Source organism: Bidens hawaiensis, unplaced genomic scaffold (genome assembly GCF_021521415.1).
Source record: "Bidens hawaiensis isolate Kalapana, Puna unplaced genomic scaffold, B.hawaiensis_p1.1 tig00059347_1, whole genome shotgun sequence".
In the NCBI taxonomy this organism is placed as follows: Eukaryota; Viridiplantae; Streptophyta; class Magnoliopsida; order Asterales; family Asteraceae; genus Bidens; species Bidens hawaiensis.
In genome coordinates, this window is record NW_027500709.1 from 30,350 (window position 1) to 38,548 (window position 8,199).

Here is an 8,199-nt window from a genome sequence, read left to right on the forward strand (position 1 = left end):
AAAAAAGGCAACACTATTTCCACAAATAAGGGCACCCACAACATGCTCTATTTCCCAAGGACCGGAGGAAGTGGCAAAGGGGCAGACGGGTGGGTGGCGATGTGGAGGGAGGTCCAACTTGAGGGGTTTGCGCTACAGACTGATGGGCGGACGGGGAGGTGGGCCAACTCTCTCTCTCTCTTTAACACATACATATATATATATGCATTATATATATTGTTTTAATTAATGGGGTTTCTGGAGGTTTTGTATTGTGGAAGAAAGTGGGGGGTTTTTGAGAACAGTTTGGAATTTGATGTGACGGTTTGTGGAGGTCCAGCATTGCTAATTCGCCTCTTTAACCTTCATGGCAGCTATTCAAAACCCCTTATCAATTTCAATTCCTGAAAACCAATCTATACCAAAACAATGCCAACTGTCTCCCAAGGACTTTGATTACTCGCAAAGGGGACAATGGGTCCGTGCAGCAGTGTTGGGAGCCAATGACGGCTTAGTTTCTGTTTCGTCTTTAACGATGGGTATTGGAGCTGTGAAACAAGATGCAAAAGCCATGATTCTCTCAGGCTTTGCAGGTCTAGTTGCAGGTGCATGCAGTATGGCAATAGGAGAATTTGTTTCAGTGTACTCTCAACTAGACATAGAAGTATCCCAAATGAAGAGAGAAAATAGAACGGTAGACGATCAAGATAAAAAAGAGAGAGAGCAGCTTCCAAATCCCATGCAAGCAGCTCTTGCTTCAGGTCTCGCCTTTTCCCTTGGCGCAATTGTTCCTTTACTTGCTGCTTCCTTCATAAGAGATCATAAGATGAGGTTGGGAGTGATGGTAGCAGCGGTGAGCTTGGCGCTGGTGATTTTCGGATGGATTGGGTCCGTTCTTGGAGGGACCCCTGTGGTGAAGTCTTGTGTTAGGGTTCTGTTGGGAGGATTGATGGCTATGGCAATAACATTTGGACTAACCAAGCTAATAGGAACTAGTAGACTTTAACTTGTCTTTTTATTTGCTGGATTATGTACTACAATGTATGCCTTTCCTTTTCTTTATGTCAGAACTAGTGTACAATACGCAGTTGTGTAATAGAAGTGATCGTTATTAACTTGTAATTGGATTATTGTTCTGAATAGCGTTGTAAGCACTTGGATTTAGAGTTGTCCCTGCTGCCTTCAGACTAATAAGGTATTTGATTCACAAATGCTATCATATGTTCATATAGCCATAGCCAGATACAATAGAGGAAACATGTTAGGAGGTAAATAAGCTAAACTATTACAATCTTGGAACGAAGAAAAATAAACACAATGCCTCCAAGTAGTTTAAATATGACCATGAAGAAGTTGATTAGTTTTGTTAATCTGAGGGGCCCAAAGAACATCCCCGCCCCCAAAAAAAAAATAAATAAATAAAAATTATAAACGGACGCGTTGGCACACAAGTACATGCTCCCTGGTGTTGTTGCAATATAACGCATGCGGCTTTGATCGGTAACACCAAGCTCAGCGAGTAAGTGTTGAACCTATAAGAGCTCATTCTCAGCATTAGCTAATACTTTTATATTCCGCTTTGGTGGAGAACCGAGAGACAAACTTTTGTTGCGATGACTTCCATGAGATGATGTTTGAAACAAGATATAAAATGTATATACGATGGTTGAGTGACCACCATGTACCAATCACTAATATCTTGTTTGAGGTCATAAAGGGATTTTCTGCATTTGCAAATCTGGTTTGGGAACTGAGGATGAACAAACTCGGTGATTAGGTCGTGAAAACCTCTTCATTTAAGGTGCCATGGAGGAAGGCAGTTTTCACGTTCAGCTAGCGTGGTAGCTAGTTCTTTTTTTGAAACCCCAATGGATAGAATAATGTAAATAGTGACGAGTTTGAAAGGATAAAAGTAGTCCTTAATGTATTGTTGAAGGAACCCTTTGCCAACTAAACAAGCTTTATATTTCACAATGGTACCATCTAGATTTTTTTGTATTCAAATTACTCGTTTTCATCTAATGGGATTTTGACAGGATCGGAGTACAAGTTCCATACATTTTTCATAAGAACAAAAAAACTCATGGTCCATAGCTTGACACCATTGTGGGTCCTTAAGAGCTTGGTGATAAGTATCGGGTTCGATAGCAGACGGAATCTGATGGAGGGTCATGGGGTATTAATGAAGTTTAAGTTGTCGCACTTGGGATTGGGTTTTCTTGCTTGTGAGTGTTGGGGTCGAGTTTGGTGTAAGGTCATAAACTTAGACTGATGAATATATCAACCGTGTTTACAACATGATCAAGGCTAAAACAAAAGTATCAGGTGATTGTGCGAGTTGACGTTTTGCACAAAGCATAGGGCTAAATGATAATTGGGACTCTATTGTTTTAGGGACTGTAAATAGATCATGTTTTAGGGTTTTGTGTGTGAATCATTTTGTTGGTTTTTTCATATAAATATCTTATGCACAAGCAATTTGAAATTTGAATACAACAAAGGAATTGAAAGTGAAATATACTAGATTAATAATAGTCCAGGATCTATTACTAGTTATGATTTTTCAAAGTGAAATATACTATATTAATAACAGTCCAGGATCCGTTAGGTAACACTACTTTAATGTGAATAATAGATGTACGCCTCACCAAAATTAAAATTTATAGGACATGGTCACAATACTATTTAAAAATAATAAAATAAAATAATTATAACGATACTCTCGTTATACAAGAGAAATACCATAGTACAACACCGCGTACAAAACAAAAAAAAAATAAATATAAAGTGCAATTTATATTAATATAAAAATTCATGCCGATGTCTTTGGTGAGAATTTTAACAAAAACTTCTTGACTCGAGTCTTCCACTCGTTGGGTATCTTCATATTCGTCTTAGTTTTTCTTGGTGTGGTTAACTTCATTGACTGCAACAAAAGATGAACAAAACAATATATATAAATATAAGTGTGGTTGAGGCACGTATTCTATACGTTTCCCTTAAAACAGATTTCGGGTCTCTACTAAAGAGTCTGTCTGTCTCTCAGGGTACAACAACCGGAACAGTGTATGTACTGCCGGAGATGGCACTCGCACCCGTGATTGCATTAGATAAAGTGGTGTTGTTGAAAAGAAATATGGAAGAATAAGATGGTGGTGGAAACGAGTAGAGAGTACTCCTCTCTATAGGTTCTCACATATGTGGTCTTCAAGTGTTCTCTCTTCTTTAAGAATTCTTTTTCTCTCAACTAAATGAGACACATAAGAACTCTTGTATAGAGTCATGCATGGATGAAGAGTCTCTTAATAATTAGAGATTTAATATTAGGCATTAAACCTCTAATAAATTAACATAATTACTCTAGTTAAGAGACATATTCAATTCACCACTTATAGAGTCACATATTATAAAACCATCAAATACCCATTCACCATATTCTCCAACAAAATTTTCTTTTGTTTATGGAGGTCGTGTGGATTCCACACTACTTAGATTAAATAACTCTTTGTGTTTAACTTTATTGTGGAGTGCACAATAAAGTTATCTTATTTTCTTATTTACTTGTATCAACCAAAATAATGTGATTAGTGGTTGCGCCTTACACTTTCGCTTGTCGATCATCTTTATAAATGTCTTCTTGGGAGAACACTAATCTTCACAAGCAAGTTAAGATTGCTCTCTTAATTTGTTCTTTGTACGCAACGCTAATTATCCTCTTTAACCTTGATCATGGAAACTATTCAAAATGCTCTATCTATTTCACCTATCTTCCGAGGAGGACTTTGATTACTCACAAAGGGGACAATGGCTTCAGCTGTGTTGGGATGATGGCTTAGTTACTGTCACTCTGTCAGGATAGGCTCATGGGCCAGCAAAAATAAATTAGGGCTTTAGGCCCACACTTAATTAAGGTCTCCAAGTCCAAATAAAACATTATAGATATATTATAACGGGTAAATTAAATTCTAAGTAATGTATTGGTATGGTGGTAGGTTTGACTGCTTTTAAAGTAGAGGTCATGAGTTCATAGTAAGTATATTTTTTACTTAACAATTGTCATAAAAAGGCCCCAAAATCTTATTTCGATTTAGGCCTCAACATTTATTGAGCCGGCCCTGGTTACTGTTGCATCTCTCATGATGGGTGCTGGAGCTGTGAAACATATTGCAAAAGCCATGATTCTTTCAGGCTTTGCAGGTCTAGTTGCGGGTGCATGCAGTACGGCAATTGGAGAATTTGTTTCGGTGTACACTCAACTAGACATAGAAGTCTCCCAAATGAAAAGAGAAAATAGAATGATAGAAAATCTATAAGAAAAGGAGTGTTACGATACAAACGGTACTTGAGCTATAAGATCGATAAAGAGAACAAGAACACTTGAGAGAAGAAGAAGTATAAAACCCAATTCAATTCATCGATACATTCCTCATTCATGACTCATGAATGTGTATGCTAACCTATTACAATTATAACCCTAAACTATTGAACATTCACACTTTAGTCCTTATCCCATTTACTACCTAACATTACTCCACTCTCAAAAGATTTTTGTCCTCAAAAATCCAAATAAAGAAAAAAATATATATTCTAATTAAAACTATCATAAACGAAAAGGGAAAATTATCGAGCCTCATCAAGTCCTGCTTGTTGAATCGTGATCACCGAAACATCTTCTTTGGTAGTCATATAACACCCATTCATATGCACTTGCATCACCAAATATACCACTTCATAAACTGTTTTGCACATTTTGTATCCGGTTGTTGTGTAGTCTAACCAACCACTCAAGTCTATCCACCTTGCTGCCACGTCTTCATCACCAACTTTATTAGAATTAACATGATTTTGTTGTCGTACATTTTCCTTATATGCAGTGTTAAGTGATAACTCATGCTTAGTAATGATAGTTTTGGATGTTCTTTTGCAACAATCCTTGACACTTACTTTATTGAACAGCAAGGAAACTACTTGGTTTCTAAAAACATCATAGTCATCCGTACAAACACCTTTAAACAAATCCAAACCAAGTGGTGAAAAGTCTTATGCATATCCATACTCCAATGTACAAGCAATAGTATATATATCTTTAGTTCCTGTTGTCACACCCCAAAAACCTTAATTAAACAGCGGAATACTTAGTTAACTAATTTGGACGGTGATATATGCCGTTTAGCCATCAGTATTTAAACACAACATATTCACATACAAGTTGGACTATTATTCTGTATAAGATGTCATAAAGTACACGTGTCAGAGTACACGTTTTGTTTAAAATGGAAGTCCAACATTCAAGTATTACACTCGTTTTTCCCACATCATCTTCACGAAGCGTTCACTTTTCATTTACCTGAAAAACACGTTTAAAAATTTTGTCAACACAAAGGTTGGTGAGTTCTCAATTTAAAAACCATGATGTAATAGCTTTCGACTTTTACATCAATTATTTCTTTATTTTAATCAATAAGAATATCATTTTTAACTTTAAATCTTGAATTTTAATTCATTTTTATTTCATTGAAACAAAGCTTTTCTTTGTTTTATTATTTCCATAATTACCACTTCGTCCATTTGGACCGAAGTCAACTTTCGTTTTTATTGCGAAAGCGTATGAATATAACATTTTAATCCAAAGTGTGACAATTCATATTCACACAAAATTCTCTTTGAATTCTTACGAAAGTAACCTTTAATCACAACTTTCTCAAAGTTTACAATATTAACATTTTATTTCTTTAAACAAACCGTATTAGTCATAAGTTAGCCAAGAATATGACGCATGTATGACTATTAAATCAATAACCCGACACATACCATACTCAAAATATTTGCCCCCAGCATTTAACCAGAGCGACTGGTCGGCAGGCAGGGCGTCACCTCGATAGATCTATCAATATTTCTGTGCCCTAGAACCAAGGTTAACGGTTATAACGACCAGGCGGTTGTTTCCTCACCTTCGCGTTCGTACTGTATTTAGGCAGTTGTTTCCTTACCTAAGTATTTCACGCCAGTCTAATTTAACTCATCCCATTTGATACGTTTGTAAAAATAAAATGCAATCCATGAAACGCGTTCTTCCCTCAAAACATTTATAATTAATTAAAACATTTAAAAAGTGGGGATTGTGAGAAACTCACCTTTGTCTCAGCACAATTAACACATACGAGATGATACACAACCAGTTGATGCAAGATCTTAGTAACAGTCATCCAATGATAACTGGATTCCTATTTTTAATACAAAATATATTAACACATAACACATATACAAGTAGGAACGTATCCTAACTTAACTTTTTTATACTCATGTGTCTTACTTATCATAATTGTAGTGATTAAATTACGAAGTTCTATCGTTTTAGAAAATCGTAACCGAATCAGATGTTATTTAATAAAAAGTATATATATATTTATATATATATATTGTGAAATTATAATAACCTTTTATTAACCGGTTATCTTAATAATTTATTCTGTCCAAATATCGTGTATATATATATACATATATGTATGTATATATATCATAAATTTACACGAAATCGTACAAGTTTCGATTGTACCGTTTTTAACACTCGATATTAACTCATGGTTTTCTAACTAATTATTAACAACCTTTTCATTGTCCAAGTTATTTCCGATAACGATATTTATACTAATCTCTAATTTTCAACACTTAAAGACATAAAATATATATACCTCCTCACGTACGGTTCGAGTCTAGAAATCTACTCGAAACCCGCATGCAATGCGATCCGGACATACCAACGCGTTCTTTTTTGCGTCACGAACGTTTCTCCGGTCTCGGATCGTCCATACGACACCTCAAAACCTACATGCAACTCGTTTTAATAAACTATTTTCGTTCTGAAATCTGACCAGTAACTTATGAAGATTATAACTCACCATCCAGATATCTGATCATCGATCCCTTTGGTGGAATCAAAGATCTACGTGTTAGGAAGGCTCACCGAAAGTTTTAGCTCGGTCCGATGGTCGGATCTCCGGGAATCTTCATTTCTTTAAAGCTGCGTTTTCAAGATCCGCTCAGCGAACTGAGTCCGAAAACGAGCCTAAAATCCCAACTTAAACTTCTCCGGTCCTCATCTCCACCGTTGAAAATGATTATCTATTGGTTATGAACCCTCTGTAAAAATATCAAAATGATTGGACCGTTAGATCTTTGGTTATGGAACGATCTTTACAGACATGCAAAACTTATACAATCTGTCCAGATTTTAAAACACGTTTTTAATGAACTTAAGCTTAAAATTAGGACGATCGGAGCTTACCATCGTGTTCGGGACGTTGAAAAATGGTTCCGGGTAAAAGACGGGCTTCGGCCGCTACTGGACAACCGCGCCGGACCACCACCGGCCACCGTGCACCACCGTCGGACCGCCGCTGGCCTCCGGCCACCTTGCCGGAATCCTCTAACCTCTCTCTACCCTCCCTCTCTCTCTAGAATTCAGAAAGTAATTGATGAATGAATGAAAAGTGGGGATAGCCCACTATATAGGTGCGATTTAAACGAGGTTTACGATCGCGTTTTCGGTCTCTCGCTTCAACGATCCCGTTACTTCAAGTGGTGTTGTATTTTTCAAACACATTTCATCAAAATATATTCCGTTCCCGACTTAAATTTGTCTCGTTAACTTATTATTTCCGCTAATAAGTTATTATCGATCGTTTCCCGGTGTCGGCTCCGTGTTACTCCGAACTTAATAAAACTAGTGTGGTTGTTTTTCCTAAAAACAACTCATCCAAACTTGGTGTCTATTCAATTTATTTTATCCAAATACTAAATCTCATGCGGATATGGTATTTATTTTTGCAAACTTATCGGTACAGGTGCTTTAACAACCGTGTTCGAAAAATACTAATTTGCATTTTCCCGCTTCGTTATAACTCAGAATTGAGTCACGTTTTTGCCTTCGGTCTCGGTTTTCAATCCTCTACACTATTCTGTTGGATCCACTCGTGGATATTTTCTCCAATATCGGGTTGAATATTCGCACGTTTAACCGAAAGCATTCGTTTCTTCTAACTTATCACCAAAATTTTCTTATTCGGTCTTTTCTCATGTGCATTTCTTTATATATATATACATATATATATATATATTACCTTCATTCTTAGGATAAAATAATATTTTAATTTATGGCCTTAATTTCTCACTTAACCCGGCCTAAACATGTCCTAATCCCGATTATGGAATATAGTAATA

At 36.3% G+C, this 8,199-nt stretch overlaps 1 pseudogene; it reads left to right on the forward strand.

Annotated features, from left to right (window-relative positions):
• The first annotated feature begins 338 nt into the window (after nt 1–338).
• On the forward strand, nt 339–1,150 carry LOC143602692 (vacuolar iron transporter homolog 1 pseudogene; annotated as a pseudogene).
• Nucleotides 1,151–8,199: the final 7,049 nt, after the last annotated feature.